At 33.7% G+C, this 19,196-nt stretch overlaps 3 long non-coding RNA genes across 3 annotated transcripts; 2 read left to right on the top strand and 1 right to left on the bottom strand.

Annotated features, from left to right (window-relative positions):
* Positions 1 to 4,323: 4,323 nt before the first annotated feature.
* LOC130639095 (uncharacterized) lies at positions 4,324 to 7,028 on the bottom strand. The gene is made up of 5 exons (XR_008982368.1): positions 6,810 to 7,028; positions 6,670 to 6,723; positions 6,514 to 6,596; positions 4,693 to 4,739; positions 4,324 to 4,553 (listed from the first exon to the last, which is right to left on the bottom strand). It is a non-coding gene; the product is annotated as an uncharacterized LOC130639095 (long non-coding RNA).
* Positions 7,029 to 11,849: 4,821 nt separating this feature from the next.
* LOC130638988 (uncharacterized) lies at positions 11,850 to 13,538 on the top strand. The gene is made up of 4 exons (XR_008982365.1): positions 11,850 to 12,724; positions 12,806 to 12,870; positions 13,037 to 13,130; positions 13,312 to 13,538. It is a non-coding gene; the product is annotated as an uncharacterized LOC130638988 (long non-coding RNA).
* Positions 13,539 to 15,492: 1,954 nt separating this feature from the next.
* LOC130648678 (uncharacterized) lies at positions 15,493 to 17,677 on the top strand. The gene is made up of 2 exons (XR_008982956.1): positions 15,493 to 17,102; positions 17,343 to 17,677. It is a non-coding gene; the product is annotated as an uncharacterized LOC130648678 (long non-coding RNA).
* The last annotated feature ends 1,519 nt before the right edge of the window (positions 17,678 to 19,196 follow it).

The following is a 19,196-nucleotide window of genomic DNA, read 5'->3' as shown; positions in this document are numbered from 1 at the left end:
ATCTACTGAGAAGTAAAAGAAAACAGGCGCGTTGTTTAGATTATTTAGTAGATAAATGAACTTGGGTGTATAACGAGTTTCTAGCCGTTTCTTTCAGAGCTAAATCTTCCTTAAATAAGTTTGTTGTTGTGTCTTGAGTCGGAAAATATTTTCTTTAAGCACTCATTTTTCAAGTACATACTCTGAAAAATGGGTCAGAAGTTTGGGATATCCTAAAAACATGTCTAAGCTTAATAGTTTGTTTTAAAGATAATTAACTCCTATATATACGAAGGTGTGGCACCCGAGGGCCAAAATATGCTGTTATCAGCAGAAAATATCTCAACATCATAAGGCAGAACCACATTTTTTTCAAAATTACCCAGAATTCCTCGACGTTGTCCGTCATTTTGGCTAGCGCTGAAACTTATGACCGACACGCGGCTGAGAGATCGTGGCTTGAAACTAAAGACGTGCAAAGAAATGCCATGAGTAGTGCAAGGGAAAGAAGAGGAATTCTTAAGTAATTTTTTTTCATTGGATTTACAAGAATTTGAGGTACCCCACAATAAGAAGAACAGAAACGCCTTTCCGATGTCTGATGATGAGGAGTGGTCACATCTGGATAATATTTATTTTGTGATTTTAAGCTACCTAGCCAGTACCATGCCAGTACTCCAGGGCACATTTGTTATTAAATAATTAAGTGATAAAGTACATGAGCTAAATATATTACTTTAATGTAGCTAGCTGCACAAAAGATTTTTCAAGGCATTCTGAACATTTAAGAGGTATGCAAGACATTGCATGTTGGTAAACATGTTTCCACGACAAGCTGAAACCTATGTTTTATAAATAAGTTTCTGCATATATAAATAATTTTGTAGATTTTCAGTTCTCTTTTATGAAATAACAAAATTTGGGAAAGTATAGCCAGAAGTAATATTCGCATGAAGTGGGAAGACCTAAAGTCTTCAGGTTAAAACTTAATAAAGCGTTAACTGTTTCACATGGAGGACACTTAGTGTCATGTGTTACAAATCCAGTGGAGCGCTTATAGAGTATAATATCTTTTTCATAAACCAACATTCACAGGACTTATGATAAAGATAAAGCCTGTTGCTACTTCTGCAAAGCAAATACAGTTGTTTAGCGTTTTTTATTTTGCATAAAAAGTTTCTGTGGATATTCAAAAATTAATTGTGAGTGGCACCACACTGGGCGATTAGTGCAAAGTAAACGTGTTGCAGATCCAGGTATTTGTATTTATACGGCATGAAATTTAGATTATGTATTTAGCACTGTGCTTTAGAAGCACATTCCAGCTTTCTCTGAGCTGGAAAAGGTATTTGTTCCTAAACCTGGGACACATATCTGTTTGAATTATTTTTAATCCTGAGAATCACTTAGAATGTTTTCTGTACACATGCTTGTCTAAATTGATATGCTGGTCTATAAACATGTAATACTAAGTTTCAAGTCATTATTTCAATTTTTACTGAAGTAATAGGAATTTTACTTAATATAGTTTTAGCATAGTTTTTCATACCACTGACACCAAAATGACTGCAGGGACTAATCGGTTTGAAACTAATCTCTATAAATATACACCAGTTTTGTTTGTCTGTGACTTTTGCAAAGTGGATAAAATTTCTTTGATAAAGTCTACAAAACTTCGTCTATAAATTTGTTCTGTAAATTAGCAAACTTTGACGTTAAAGCAATATTGACGTCAAAAGATAGTATATTAACATTAGTGAAGCCATTGCATTGCACTTTTAAATTTAAGGCTAAATAACTTGGAAACGGGTGGAAATAACTGACGTCATCTCCTACGTAGGTACCTAGGGACCACCTGGGACCAATTTGGGTAAGTTTCCCAAACCTGGCTCACCGATCCGTTTCAGAATAGATGGGTTGATGACGTCACCAAAAAACCTTCAAACCCTAATATCTCTGCATCCATTTGTCAGAAGTACACGATCCTATACATTTTCTTGATCAGCGTTTCAAGATCTATACGATATGTTATACATATTTCTGAAAAATTTTTATGTGTTTTCACAGGTCTCTGCAGATGTCAGCAAAATTTAAATGACGGTTGTTTTTCTCTGTTATCCTGCCTAAGTGAAATTTTTCCACGGGTCTTATCGACTAGTTTATAATATTTTAATAACAAACTTTTTCTCTTGATGTGTTTTTATTTTCCTGCAAAAGTTGTTGCATAGCTTATGTATTAACATTAGGATAAGAACGAAAAAGTTACTGTGAGACATGGGTTTTAAACCTTAAAATTTCTAGCGAGAAATTTGAAAACTAATGAATGACAAAATCGCAAGCAAAAGTTTATCTTTAAATTTTTAATTTTTGTTAATGTAAAGGTAATCCAGATGAAAAAAGTTTGTGATGCTTTTTAGGAAGAAATCTTCCATATTAGCCACATGGGGTAACTTGACGAACAATGCATTTTCCTGCAGGCGTTCTCAATATGGGTAGTATAATCTTAAAAAATGTGATGTAATTTTCCTCTTTAAGTTTGGACTTTTAACCCAGCTAAAAATATTCAAACTTGACCTATTGTACTGAGTATTAAGTAATAAATGCTAGTTTAATCCTAAATGTAACTATAGTAGCTAAGCTACCTGTAAAAACAACATTAAACAACATCGAGGCTGTTCTATTTTGTAAACAAACCTATTGGTATTTTTGTAATAAGAACCAAATTTTATGTGTTCATTTCTTGCGCTTATGAGTGTAACCAAAGTGCCCTGCACGTAAGTCCTAAAAATTTATGTCATTGGCTCACTCTTTATGAATGACACCACGTAACAAAGGAAAACCATGCTTTGATATTTCCCGTAACCTATACCGAGACCTTTCATGCTTAGTCTAGCTAGCTATAGCGAAAAAGTTTAATATTCAAACTTGACCTATTTTACTGAGTTATAAGTAATAAATGCTAGTTTAATCCTAAATGTATTTATAGTAGCTAAGCTACCTGTAAAAACAACATCGAGCCTGTTCTCGTTTGTAAACAAACCCATTGGTATTTTTGTAATAAGTACCAAGTTTTATGTGTTCATTTCTTGCGCTAATGAGTGTAACCAAAGTGCCCTGTACGTAAGTCCTAAAAATTTATGTCATCGGCTCACTCTTTACGAATGACACCACGTAACAAAGGAAAACCATGCTTTGCTATTTCCCGTAACCTATACCGAGAATTGGTTGTGATATATATCAGAATTAATTGTCTTTAAATATGAAAATTTGTATGACGCACAAAATTGATTAGAAGTTTACTTTTTTTATTGTATATCAAGCGAACTGAACTTTTTTTGTCCAAACAATGGGCAGTTACATGTTGCCATTAACAAACCTTGATTATAAGTTTGGGTCTGTTCTTTTAATATTTTGGATTGAAATATTTCGGTAGATATACAATATACCAAATGATTCAAATGTTTAAATTTCTCTTTTATGTGTTTCAGCTACTAATTATAATTTGTTATATTATATAGTTTTAGCGTGTTCCGCTTTTTACGTAACGGTTGTTATACGCCTTTGATTTTTTTGGACATTTTCCATTTATATTTCATAGTTTTTTTATTACTTTTTTTGTTGCACATATTTATATTTTTAGATTTTTTGGTTGAGCGTTCATAAACATAGAATAATGCAGATTGTGAGCAACCAGAGCTTTTTTTTTTTGCTTATTTTTACTTGCTTACTACATTACATGTTTGTGAATTGCAGTGTGCGCGTCAAGCGTTGTTTATTTTATGTTCGCTGCAATTTCTAGTGCAAAAAGACGCTCTTACCAGATTGTCAATTGTTCCAGTTCACGGATGCTGTTCTCGAAAATTAAGCATATCTATGAAATACATTTCCTAATATGTAATAAATTACTAGTTGTATGTCACGTGGACAAATTTGCCTATGACTTATAATGTATAATAATGAGGTAGTTAATGCTCAAACAAGATTTACCAATTTTGTAAACAAAGAAGTCTTTTAAAAATCTTTTTGCAAAAGTTTTGCTGCGTTGCAAAAATTCTGCTGCGTTACTTGCTGATGTTTATTACAAAGCGTGACCAAACCATTTGTCATGGTAAAATGTTTCAGTGTCATCAGAATAACCGAGAACTGTTTATTTAACACCAAAACACTATTTAAATATCGTCATGAAAGATATGGTGCAAGCGAAGCAATAATGACTGGAATCTGAATTATTTGGCACAATTATCATTCGGCAAGCAGGACTTGAAATCGCTTTGGTTTTGATAAACTTGTGCGCATCAAACAACACAGAGCACTTCTATCAAACCAGGTTATAATAGTAACGTAAAGACTATGAAACTGCTTAACAAATTGGTCGCCGTCTAATACGCCAATAATTGATCTTGAATTCAAAAATTCCGTGGTAATGTAACGCTTGCAAAAATTTCCTCACTGGTTGACATCTAGTTTCTTGTACCCACAATTCTTGATATAAAATTTTAATCGTAACATATTATACTTGCAGATACACGTATTGACCATATGATCGGGATATTCCATTTGTTTCATATTTTTATCTAAATAAATACAAGATAAATAAAGTTTACAGATTAAGAATTCCACAAATGCTATACAGAAAAAAATATTTTTTTCGACAATCACCATAAAAAACAACACATTTTCACATTTTAAAAACAAGCAGTAATTTCTTCTCACCTTAAAATGCTTTAAAAAAGTGAAGCATCCATGAACGGAAAACCAATCTGTTTAATATGGAGAAAATTTGGTGTTTAAAACAAACACAAGACGCGCAGACTGCATTTAAAAAACTTTGTTCGTATATGTTGTATACAAGTTTTTTTTTTGTAAAACTACAACTCGGTTACACAAATATCTGTGCCTAATATTTTTCAAAAATTACCCGATTCCATTGTTGAAACGCTGATCAAAAAATGTATAGGATCACACGTTTTAAACGAGCGGTTGCAGAGAAAGTTCAATAGTATCTTTGATAACGGAACACATGTCTTTTTAAAACGGATGTATTAACCCGGTTAACCCAGTTTTAAAATATTAATTTAAGTCGTTGTTATTTTCATTCGTTCCATGATATTTAGTGTGAAATGTAAATGTGCAATGCAATGATTTTATTTTTAGCAATAGGCGTCAACAATTATGTGCTTGCCTAAATTTTTAGACCCTACTAGATTGGGGTCAAACCAAGCTGGAAAATTCTTTTCAACGGGAAAATTACTTTTAGAATTACAAACCAACAACAAATTGCACCCGTCTCTTAGTAGAACATAAAATTATCATTTCTTTCGCGTAGATTAATCAATCGAAATGCGAGAAGAACTCAACCATAAGATGAGTACATGATATTATACGTAGCTAAGATTTTATCTGTATAAATATTTTTTAAATAAATCGTTTTGAACAATTGGGTGCCATAGGATCTGAAAGACCTGACGCTATCTAATATTTCTTTAACGGAGTGACAAAAAAACAAGTGTAAGTGATTATGTTCTTATGTAACGTTTGATATCATGTTATAGCAGTAGAAATGCTTTTTATAGAATTGCCCAGTACGTCAGTGTGTATAAAGTCAAGTCACGTTGTAAGAAAACATTGTCCATGTCCTCTCGCAAGTCGCTAGAGGAATATTGTCAGGGATCAATGATTAAATGACGAAAGAAGGTTCGTGGTCTTTTTCATGCAGGCCAAACAAATGTGAGTTTGATATTTTACTGATTCGAGCTCCAGAAATAGGCGACTTCACACATTCACATGTTGATTTAGGTAAAAGATTTTAAAAATGTTAACATCAATCGTTTTCACGTCAGATTAATTTCGCTTCAAAACGGATGTGCAATTATGCAATGACGGAAATATGTTGTTGCCAATCTCACCAGTTACGTTACAAAAACGAAAGAGCATGTTTTCTCCTTAAAATAATTTTTGCTTCGTTTGTGACTAGCTGCAACAATTCCTATTGCACTTAAGTGAAAAAGGTTTGACAAAGAAGCACTGTACACAAACACAAAAAGTTGTTTAAGCTTCCTTTGATAAAAACAGTTTATCAAACATTGTTTGTCGTAACAAGATCTATCATAGTGGAAACTTTTAAGACACATTTAAGCCCCCGAAAGGTTGAAAATAGTAAATAAAATATTAGAGGAGTTCTACCAGTGTGTCGATATTGTTAAGGAAAGCGGGATACTTTCGTTAATTATAATTTTGGTGCGCGGAATATTAATTTTCAGGAGACGTGTGAAAATATAAATAAGCGAATATACAAAGTGATTTTTCATTTTTGTAGGACCAGCTATATGCACAATTGTTCTGGAGTTGTAATGCAGGTTGGCATTTAATAAAGGGGGTTAAGTATTTGACAGCCATAAAAACGGTACATAATGATTCTATTCTACACAGCCTGCAAGGAGCGCGCATCGCAGTTTGCTGTTTAGCGGGTAGCGGGCGTGCACGGCTTTATAGCACACGATACATAATATATTAAAAAATAAAAAAAAAACATACAGCAAACCAGGTCGTGATTCGAACCACTTCTGGGCTCCCACAATTGCTTTTTCCACCTTTACATAAAATGCTGGTAAACCATACTAAAAAAGTGATATAGCAAGTTATAACTTACATAGATTGTAAGATTGTTCGAATTGTAAAAATTCGACTTACCATCCTTCAGTGTGACATAATTTTTTTCTTGCTTCTGAAGTTTTATTTGTCATTCTATAAATAAATTAAAAACCGATGCACCGTTCTTTGAATTAGGTAAATGAAAAGATATATAGTAAATCAGTAAAAACGCAACTTACCGTCCGCTACTAGAAGCTTTTACCCAGTCATGTTACTTTTTCTCATCGTCAGAAACTTTTTCCTCTCGCTCAACATGGCTTATCTCGACTAGGCGTGGAATAAAATCGTTCTGGTTAATTAATTTCTTTTCTTAAAATGTCATGGGACATCAGTAACTGTGGTATGAATTCCCTACATGAGCAAGATACAATGTCATTATTAATTCCTTAATGGGTAGTTATAATTGAGCGAAAAATCATTAAACTTACGCTTGGGAAATATGTTTTTATAAGATATAGAAACATGAATTTTATAATTAAGGAAGGCATGCTGCGTTAATATTAAGCATGCGGCGTTAATACTGTCCGAAAAAGACGGTTGAGGACAATCCTAAAATATTTAAATGTAAAAAGCCGTCATGAGACTTGTTAAAAAGTAACGAAAAATTCTACGAACATGCCAATCGTGTTAAATATTAATTATCGCTAAATCTTGTCTATGTGCATCTCCTATACATAGCTATAATGTTCCAACGGTAGGATAAAGGCCGGATGTGTTCATTGTTTTAATACATTTTCAGCTTTATATATATTCTCATTTGTGTTCCTCCGAAAAAGTGAATTATACTATCAAACTTACGGCAGAAGAAGCAGAATCGATAAAAAAATTCATGATTATTTTCACTTTCGTGGCGGGAAGCACGTAATTTTTGAACATGCCCGCCCCAAAACAGTTTGATTTTGTAGAAAATCGAGTTTTTTTCAGAGAAACCGATCTATAGTGGCCGATAGTCACGAGATTTTATTTTATTTTCTTGAAATACCATGGGACATCCGAGTAACCGTATAACTGAATTCTATACATAAAAGGATACTATGGAATTATCAAGTCATTACCGGGTTATAACAGAAGCGAAAAGTCATACGCTTGGGATGAAAGCATGTGAGGTTAATATAATGTTTGAAAAGCACGCTTGAGAATAATCTTTTTACTATCATAGCACTTTGTCAAGAAAATAATGTGAAAATTCTACTTACAGTGCAGAGAATTATTCTTGTCTTTCTATGCGTATGATGTTTAACAAAATAATGCGACAAAAACTTGTTGTACGTCTTAGTTTCAATGTCAATTTTTTTTCTCGCAAGAACACATTGAGATGGTAACTCTTTGTTGAGACCGAAAATATAGTTTTTTTACGTAACATTAGTAATGGTAGCCAAAGCATGCAGGAAAAGTCAACACTGTTATAAAGCCAGTGGGTTTAACGTATGCAGCACCGTAACACTCTTTTTTTCCGAGCTTGTTCGCCTATATGTAAACGTGGTTGATAAAGAAAGAAGTAACAGAAAATTCATACTCTGATTGAAGAAAAAATTAAAAAAAACTACACCTATTCAACAATTGACTCACCTTAGATTCTTGAATTTTAAATATTCAGTCCTTAAAAAATAAAATTTGGAATTCATACGTACGGTTTTTTTAATTTGTATGTTGATTTTCAATTTTAGATTTTATCTTTTAATTTTGAATTTTAGAAGACTTTCAATAATAAACTGTCTTTTTTGTATTCTTTCTTGTGTTCTTCAGTTCAAAAACTGAGCATAGTACAGCAAACAAAACTCCCCCAGTGTCACTGTCATTGTTTTTAGAAATCCACATAATTTCCCTATTAAGTCGCATGGCACATTTTAACACAAAAAGTTGTTGTGGAAATCACACAATTAACAAACATTGCACATAGAGGGTCCGCCACCACATTTAGGGATCTTTTAAACGCAAGGTAGAAGAAGCGCACGTAGGTACATTTATTTTACTATAATAAAAACTATAATAAGAAAGAAAATAAACACTTCTTCCACTATAACAACTTCGACAACAAGAAAATGAAGTAGCACTTTAATCAAATCCAAAGACAAAAAATCAGTTTAACGCTAACAGTAGTAAAACAAATATATATTGCTTTAAGCTGAGAATGATCAAGTGAGAATGGTGTGTGTTCTAACCAACAAAAACAACAGAGATTACGTGAGTTATTTCCACTCGTTTCCAATTTTGCAGCCTTAAATTTAAAAGTGCAGTGCAATGGCTTCACTAATCTTTGTGTACTTTCCTTTGACGTCAACTTTGTTTTAACGTCAAAGTTTGGTAAATTACAGAACAACTCTATAGATGATGTTTTATAACCTTGTTGAAGAAAACTGTGAAAAATATAACCCACTCTGCAAAAGTCACAGATAGACGGACGGAAGCTTTGTATTAAATGACATTGTTGTTCTGTCCGGTAAGATCTGTCGATATCATCTGGTTTGTACGATACTGCTGGACATAAAATTAAAATGTTTTGCATTTTGACATGTACATGTATAAAAGTTGCTTTGTGTTTAATAATATAACTAATAATTAGTGTGTAAACTAGCGGGGTGGGGACCCAAAGGCGAAACGCAAATAATTTTGTTACCAGTGAAGGGACTAATATGAACCGTAAACTGTGCCATGCATTCAGGTGAAGCGCTCTAGTATTGGTTTTTATTTGTAGAATAAGTTTTTCGACAGTACTAAAATTATTTTTTTAATTTAAATAATTATTTATCTATCTTTCCTTTTACTTCCCTATAAACAGATAATTCCACGGTGCATTTCTGCAGACAATAAACATGTGCTATTAGTCTAGATGAACAAACCAAGGGCCATGATGAGTACCTCGGTACGCAAGGAATTGCGAGAAAGCTTTAACAGGACACAAATCACCCTTAATTTTACTAAACTTAATTTGAAATATTTTCCTTAAGAGATCTGCCTTACAGTTTCACTGGTACATCACATGACATATTTTATAAAACATATTTCATATTCAGTAAAATCTTTGTAGTTGACATCGACCGAACAATTGGATTAAAAACTTACTCTGTATCCACGGCCAAATATGGATTCCATCTTTTGTGCGTGTTTTCCAAGAAAAAAAAACCGTGAAGCTGGTCACGTTACAGTTGTCGATGTCCGTCTATTCTTCTCCACGCCAACATTTTCTTGTTGTTTGTACCGTAAACCAAAAATTAAAGCAATTAATATTATTGACAGTTAAAGTTTGCGATGCTTTCCACGCGACCAAAGACCGAGAGTTGCGAAGTATACGACACGTCCATTTATACTATTCTGATGCGCATGCACATAACCCGAAACGTCGGGATTACATTACAGTGCAGAATCTGAAAAGAAACTTCGTTCCCGACTTATCGCAGGACGTCGGAAACAGCGCTTTTTTTTACATCTTCCTAACAATAAATTAAAACATAAAAAACAACAGTATTGGAGTAAAGAATGTAGCAAAAGTTTTCCGTTATTTTTTGAACAATTTTTAAATGTTCGAGAAATGTTGTTTTTCTTGCAGTTTGGTAGGATATAGAAAGATGCCCTAAAAATCGTGGCCTGTCTTTGTTTTCGCCGAACGACAAATTAAATAAGAATCCGGCTGAAATTTAAAATTAGTGGTACACAAACATTTTCGCAACCAAGTTAACGGACATGCGGAATAACCAGTGTGAGCTATGTACAGAATATAAACTTCTCTTAGCTGATCCATGAAGGCTAATAATTCGCCGATGCGAAAGTACTCTGCGAATCCTTACACGCATAACAGTATAAATCTCATGCGCATTAAGTTTGCAATGTCTCCGTAATATGCAATTATATCTTTAATTATGTCGACTTTCTTATCGAACGTTTTACTGACTAATCGTTTTGCACAGGCTAACGTAACAATTGAGCGGTCTGTTGGCGACGAAAAACCTCCATTCCATGCGAAATACCCCAAAAGTGCTGAAATTTTTGTACTTCTTGAACTTCCTTAAAATAAATGCATACCCATATTTATGTCGGCAGGACAACGGTTGGTTGACTTCTGTATATTTACAGCTCCAATCTACCCATCTTTGCCATATTTTTTCGTATTTAAATGTTTCCTTCGCATAACCCGCCTGTAAAAGTTGAGGTAAATTTGCTGCTTTCAACTTAAGTGCAGTGTTTTGTATCGCGTCTAGGTTTTCCGAAATACCAACATTGATGTGATATATTCAGAATAAAAAAATGTAAACAAACCAATGTTTTAGAAAAATTAACCCTTAGAGGTTCTTGATGTAGCTTGTATATACGCCCACCTGGTAATTTAACACAAACGCCTGTCCAGCGTTTTACAACACACGCCCATCCGGCAGTTTCTCACATCCCCCTATCCGGCATTTTCTCACATACGCCCGTCCGGCAATTTCATGCATACGCCCGTTCGATTTTACACCCGTGCAGCAATCGCCCCTGTGTCAAATTCTTTGCAGAGTATATAACAGTTAATTTTTAGTGTGTATTAAATTCTACAAACAAAATAAAAGATTTAAACTTGGCGAGGCCTTTGAAACAGATTACAAAGTCGTAAATATGGGTTTTGTTGGGAGTCAAAAATGGGCAGAAATATGATGATTGACACATAGGGTATAATAATATGCCTTAGTTGTTGCAAATTTTCAGGTGATTCAGAACATCATCCACCAAGATGGGGGCAGGGGGTACAACTAATTAAAAAAACACTGAATCAATTGTAAGTAAACGCGTTAACACCAAGCGGATTCGGACAATAATATTTTAAGTTAAAGTTGTCAAGTTTCTTATTTATGTTTTTGGCGAAACGATCGATTGTTATAATGTGAAACTTGTGTTGAATGTAATTAAATGATTCGTAATCTATCGCCCAGTTGCCAGAATCAATATTATTGATAAAAAAGCTGCTCTGTTATTGACCTAGAATTGGTTGAAATGGGGTGTTTGATGACTTATATAAAGGTGTTCCTTCTATATTTATTACAAGCTTGATATTTTCAGCGGAAATGTAACGTCGCAGTTGCAACTTCGACCTAACGTTGCTGCAACGTTGTTTTTTAGTAGCGGTTGCAACGTAATATTACGACCAAAATCTGACGTTGCTGCAACGTTGTTTTTTAGTAGCGGTTGCAACGTAATACCACGACCAAAATCTGACGTTGCTGCAACGTTGTTTTTTAGTAGCGGTTGCAACGTAATACCACGACCAAAATCTGACGTTTCTGCAACGTTGTATAGTGGTTGTGGAAATTACTTACGAAAATTATATTTATGAAGATTTGTTTGAAGACACAGATATCTTATCGCCGTGACTTTAAGTCAAAGAGAGAAACACAGGTCCGTAGCAGGAGACGCTTTTTTTGGCACAGTATGATGCATCCCGTTAGTGTTGCTTAGACGCCAGACAAAATCTTGAGACTTAACTTCCTTGATTTCCTAAAAATGCATTCTCTGCATAAGTTTTGTCCCCATTATCGACAAAAATATTTGGGAGCTGTGTCCCCTAACCCCTACGCTGCTACGGCCCTGAAACATAAGACCTTGGGAACGAGTTTGTCTTTTTATTTTGGTCAGTCTGACTTAGAGTAGTGTTAATAATATGTATATCTAAATGTTGCATGGTAAGTGCGACCACGATATATTCCGGCGCGCTTCTTTCAATGAGGGCTCCCTATGAACTTTATTTGAAACATGAAATATGTTTGATGGGTGTCCTGGATATGTTTATTTGTTTTTATTTTGTATCAAAGTTAGCTTTATGATTGTTAGGATATTAACTTGTTTTTTTTTAATGAACTGGATGAGTTTTTTTGCTAAGAAAATGTAAGATCGTCTGACTGGCAGTCTTAAAACTTCTAAAGGATAGCAAATAAAAACAAACCTAGCACACTAGCCTAGTAATTAAAGAATTTCAAGGTGCTTTATACTCACTAGTTAAAATTAAAAATATCTTGTTGAGGCAGTCTACTGATTGTGTAGCAACAACTCCAGAGTTTGAAAGAAACAGAGAGCATAGAAGAATGTGACAAGTATATAATTGGCGAACAAAGATTACTTCGAATCAATGGTGAGCTTTTTAAAAACCTAGTGTTTGGAGTAATACTGATACATAATATTGAGCTTGTTGATAAAAACTTTCTATACTTAGGTGTCACAGTTATCAAAAGTCGGTGGGGAAAATGTGAAGGAAGCTACAAGAAATATAATGAAATAGTAAGTACCCATTTGTGTGTCCTTTCTTTCAGTGAATGCTCTTTATGTTTTTTGTACGAGTTTAGCTGTTAAAAGAACCTATATTCTCAGCCTCGTGTTTCTTAAAATCTTGTTTCTTATGTAAAAAATGTGTTAAGTATATAGTTTACTTTCTCTTTCATGACAGGTTGATGAGTTATTCAATCATTTCACTTTTCAATATGAACGGGAAAAGAACAAAGAAGGGCTTGATTAAAAAAAGAATTAGAGTGTTGATAGTGGTGGGTGCTCTTTTTTTCCCACTTTGAGTTGTATCCATTGTCGGTCTCCATTTTCTTTTGTGGTTTTCTTATCCTAATTCAGAAACATGAAATTCTGTTCAATTCCGTCTATTCTTTTATTTCTAACTACAAGTACTTTTCTCGAATATATTTTGAATTGACTTCCATTATTACATTTTAGCAGCAGCAAATGCAGCCGAGAAAAAAAAAGGAAATGGCATCCGTATTGAAGTATGCCCCAGACCAGGATAGTGAGATTGGACGAAATGCGAAAAGTGCAGAACAAGTTTAACTTCCATTTCTACATTTATATGTATTCTTCTTTTGTCATAGAGATAGCAATTTATTATATATACATATATAACCTAATTACACCCTAATAATTCAACCAGGCAAAATTTCAGTTTTGCACCAAAACAAATCATACACCTAAAAATATTGATTTGGTTTTCTTCTTTTTTGTTGTTGCTACACGTCCATATTTTTGCATTTATTACTAAAACCTAATTTATGCAGATATCATGTATGTTCATCTAACAAATCGTAATCATGACAAATGTACGCTGTAATTCCTTATACAAACAACTGGAATAAACGAGGCTATATATATTTGTATATATTATATATTTGAATATACATTTGTTGTTTCGCTTGACTCAAACCCTTTACGGGTTTACGCAAGACGTTTTAAAGATTACTTAAATCAACTGTATGTAAAAAAATATTTAAAATCAGATATTTTATATTTATTGCTGAAAACCTTAATAATAACATGTAAAAGAATATATTAATGTGTGTGTTTTTTTAACTAAGAATTATATTTTATTACTAAAAGCTTTCGTCTTCTTGTTATTACGTAATGGTAAACATCGTTATAGCGACGTTGTTCCACCGTTGCTGCAACGTTACTTTATAGTTATTCTAACGTCGTTCGAACGCCATAACGAACGTTGTTATGACGTTGTCGTGCAACGTCTCCGCGATTTTCATTCGCAACGTTCATGCGACGTCAGTGCAACGTCACACGGCGACGTTGTTACAACGTTGTAGCAACGTTGCAGTATATTTTAGCCGTAAAATTGATAAACGAGGCATTTAAAAAAGACGAGTGTCTATATATTTGCGATTTTTCGTATTCAAACAGGATAATTGTCATTTAGGGTCAACAACTTCGTCTCAAGTTCCATATATTTTAGCCGAAAAATTGATAAACGCAGCATTTAAAAGAGACGTCGCTTCAAGTTTTTATATTTGAGCCGTAAAATTGATAAACAAGGCATTTAAAAGAGACGAGCATCATATATTTGCGATTTCTTGTGCTGATACAGGATAATTGTACTTTAGGGTCAACAACTTCGTCTCATGTTCCATATATCTTGGCCGTGTAAGTGATAAACGAGGCATTTAAAGAAGTCCAGTGTCTCATATATTTGCGATTTTTTGTATTGATATAGGATAATTGTACTTTAGGGTCAACAACCTCGTTTTAAGTTTTTATATTTTAGCCGTAGAATTGATAAACGAGGTATTTAAAAGAGACGAGTATCATATATTTGCGATTTCTTGTGCTGATACAGGATAACTGTACTTTAGTGTCAACAACTTCATCTCAGCTTCGATATATTTTAGCCGTAAAATTGATAAACGAGGCTTTTAAAAGAGACGAGTGTCTCATATAATTGCTATTTTTTGTATTGATATAGGATAATTGTACTGTAGGGTGAACAACGTCTTTTCAAGTTTTCGTATTTTAGCCGTGAAATTGATAAACGAGGCATTTAAAAGAGACAAGTGTCTCATATATTTGCAATTTTTGCGGAGAGTAGCGGAGTGCGCACTAGCGCACGGAGCGTAGCGAAGCCCATTTCCTCATTAAATAAGCCAAATATAAGTGAAAAGTAAGCACGTGGAGAGTATATAGGATTTCTATACGATTTCGTCCCTATACATCAAATTTGTAAAAAATTCTGCCATTTTATCAGTGTTGCCCAGTAATTTTATCTGGTCATTTGTTGGTAAATTTTCGTAAATATCTGATTGAGCGAGACAACGTGTTATTAGCACGGCGATGGAGTTTTTGTTGTGTTTTAAAGATGGTGCTGAACGTAGTCAGCCAGCTAGAAGCGAAATGATGAGATTTTTCAAGAAAGAAGTGGAGGTTATGATCACTGTTTTTTAAAGGTTGTGAAAACCCCTTACATACACCTAAAGCTATCTAGCACAACAGTAGCAGCTAAGCTAGCATAAAACTACCAATTTAACTAGCATAAAAATGCCTATTAAGTTTTCTCTTATGCTAGATGATAAGAAGATAGCATCATAAGAAAATTCTCAAAAATCCGTCCTAAGACTTTAGGACGGATTTTTGAGCTAGCTAGCTGCTACTGCACACAGTGAGTGATGTTCATCACATAACTACTTTGTAGTTTTATCCAGCTCCACAAAATGTGTTGGCTCTTGACAAATTTTTTAAATGTATATAAAGAATGACTAAAAAAACTTAGCAAAATCAACAAAAGAACATCGCTAATTTTTCCACATATAATATTTTTCCATGGAAATCAATGTTCTCTTTCTTATTGTTTACAGTAAAAAAGAACTAAAATATATAAAGAAAGATGAAATTAAATAGATAAAAAGAACTTTTTTTAAACTTATTCTATTTATTTAGATTGCTTGCCCAGTTTAAATTATTGTAACCTTGGGGGAGCGATTTGTTGCTCTGGTGTTATTTTCTAATTGATAGGCCTGATGAAATTTTTAATTTAGGATTTTAAAATTTAATAGATCGTGTTGTTTTTGTCTACATGCTGTGTCTACACGCTCTTCAACCAACAGCCAGGGCAATAAAACTCTCTTTGCATGAAATGTTTGCAAACATTCTTGTTTATTTCGGTGCTTTTAACTCCCATTAATAGGTGTTGTATTACCTAATCGTCTAATATTAGTTCTAAATTTCTATTTAGTGAAATATTTAAAAATGGAAAGTGAGCTGGTAAATGTAAGTATTTTCATAGTTCGGTTTTTACCTTTTCAATACTAAAATTGCATTTCTTTAATGCAAAATTTTGCATTCATGTAAGGCTTTTTTTTATTAAAATTTAATACTGAGGATGGTGTTCATGTTTCTGTATTATATCTTTAAAATAATTGCTAAAGTTTTGCCACATAAAGGCGGTCTTACATAGACTAGCTGTTGTTATTGGCTTGGTATTCTGACTGCCATAGATTGTATTATGTATATGAACTCATTGTCATCTCATTATACGAATGAGATAAAGGCTACCTCTACTACTTTTAGCAGCCAAATAAGATAATATAATACTTAGTTGGATTAGCATACAAGAATTAGCATATGAAAGTAATCAATTAATTTGAGAGATATCTTTATGTAGGAGTTAAAGCAGAGAATTGATACCCTGGAGGGGAAAATTGAGGCTTTAGAGGAGAAAGTTAAAGTAAGTTATGCACTAGAAATAATTGCTTTGAAGTGTAGAATGTGATAAAACAGTAACAGTAACTTAGTGAACGATTAGAAGTTTAGAATGTGGCATTTCCACAATTGTCTTATTTTTTAGGAGTTATCAGCAGAGAAATTGGATTTGTCGTGGGACGCCTTCCGGGACTTTTGTTCCCAAAATAAGACTTTGGGAGCTTTTATAAGCTCCCAAAATTACAAATCTTGGAAGGCGTCTGGTGGCTCACGCACCTTTACACAGGAGGATGATATGCGGGATCAGGCGAAGTTGAAGAGGAAGAACGGTGGAAGAGGGAGAGGAGGAGGATATAGGTGGTAGAAAAAAAAATGCAAAAACTTGCTGTTCTTAATTCATTCCTCTCAACCCATCCCCAGACTTTTCTTCTTTTAAAAATTTTCTTCTGCACAACAGTATGCGCTTTTAATATTTTGACGTAGTATATAGTTATATAGACATATATAGTTATATAGACAGTCAGCAAGCATAACTTTAGGTTATAAAATTCTTTATTAAGCTATTATAAAACAATTTGCGTTTTGTCATATTATTTGTGTCTTGCAAGCATAACTTTAGGTTATAAAATTCTTTATTAAGCTATTATAAAACAATTTGCGTTTTGTCATATTATTTGTGCCTTGCAAGCATAACTTTAGGTTATAAAATTCTTTATTAAGCTATTATAAAACAATTTGCGTTTTGTCATATTATTTGTGTCTTGCAAGCATAACTTTAGGTTATAAAATTCTTTATTAAGCTATTATAAAACAATTTGCGTTTTGTCATATTATTTGTGTCGTGCGTTTTTGTTCCAAGATTCTGCATATAATGTGCGTAATTACCTTATTCCATGAAATTACCCAGTTATGATTTTACACGCTTTTTTATAAGAATATAATTATAAGAATATCGAGGCTGAGAAATGGGTTAAAATTAGAAATATCCTAAGAATATACCCAGGCTCAACTTCTTGTTTTAGATATGAAAATTTGTGTGATGCGCAGATTTTGATTAGAGGTTTATTTCTTATACTGTATGTTTATTTTCTTGTCGGATCACCTGTCGTTTTCACTTTGTTTAATGACTTTCCACCATTTTTTAACCATCTTTAAGCATATTAAGGGTAATATGTACTTTCCGGTGAAGAATATTTTTAAGAATATTTGAGGCTGAGATTTGTCAAAAAGCTAAGGATAATGAGGCTGAAACGAAAAAACAATATTCTTATAAAAAAAGCGTGTAAACCGGTTTTTCAAAATTCGTGTTAATTTAAAGACTTTTAATTTCATGACTCGTTGATTAAAATACTGTAAATTGCTGACTTTTTTTACAATAAATAAAATCGCCTGTTACCGTAATTTTCGCTCCGTGTGATGTAGCATATTCTCAAATTCGTGTTAATTAAATGTAATTTGCGTTAATTTCTTAACTCGTTAATTTCATGGAATAATAAAGAATAAAGTGGTAGTTTCTTCTGATAATATTCGTTCCTTTGCATGCTGGAAAATTTTTTCAATAAACTTACTTAGTTTCACCTCAAACTTCGGGATTAAGCCTGAAACACACGATCCTTTAATACGAAAGGTCAAAAACTGATGGATAATGATCAATATTACTTACTTTATTAGACACAAGTGTAAATATTTAAGTATATTTAATTAACAAAATTACATAATTATTACGCCTTGTTTGTCTAATGGCTATGACACTCGTAAACGAGAGATCCAGGTTCGAATCCTGGACAGGGCATGAAAAACATTATCTTGCACCTACAACAACCCCGTTGTATTATATTGATAAAATTCTGTATATTGACCTTATAATACCTTAATTAAATATACGTAATCTTCGAGTTGTAGAAGGGGAAGGAGTGTATATTTAAATGCCTGGCCCTGCCTTGCCGTTCCTTTGCCATTGCCTACCCTTTCTATGTCTTTTCTGTTGCCTGCTTACTATGCCCTTGTCTGTGCCTCCCATGCCTTGCCTAAACCTGCCTTGCTGATTCCTCTTCCTGTTTTCTTGCCTGCCTTTGTCGCTCCCATTCCTTGCCGTTCTTAATAAATCCCTTCCTTTCCTATGCCTTTTCTGGTGCCTGCCTGCTATGCCCTTGCGTGTGCCTCCCATGCCTTGCCTACCCCTGTCTTGCCTACCCCTGTCTTGCCTACCCCTGCCTTGCTGATTCCTCTTCCTGTTTCCTTGCCTGCCTTTGCCGTGCAACGCTAAATATATTGCCGTGCCCTTTCCTTAATGCATTTGCCTTGGCAACCTCTCCGCAACACTTTCTATACTGGTTTTAATGAAATTTCTACCTTTGATTTCATTGTATCTGTTGTTGTGACCAGAAATGTTTTGGCACTAACACATGGTGTTACAACTTTGCTTCAAGATAGAAGTATTGATATTACAGATAATGTTCGATACATTACTAATTTAAAAAATACAACTATGGGTTGCAGGAACAATGTAGATTTTTTCACAACTCATGGTACAAAGAGGCATTAGATGTTGCGGTCATCAGTAGAAACTAGACATCCCTATCATCCTAAAGTAAAATTTGACCATGTGGGAAACTCTTTCAGCAAGACAAAAA

Source organism: Hydractinia symbiolongicarpus, chromosome 1, assembly GCF_029227915.1.
Source record: "Hydractinia symbiolongicarpus strain clone_291-10 chromosome 1, HSymV2.1, whole genome shotgun sequence".
Taxonomy (NCBI): Eukaryota; Metazoa; Cnidaria; class Hydrozoa; order Anthoathecata; family Hydractiniidae; genus Hydractinia; species Hydractinia symbiolongicarpus.
Note: the sequence above shows the minus strand (reverse complement) of the source record. Positions and strands in the feature narration are given on the sequence as shown.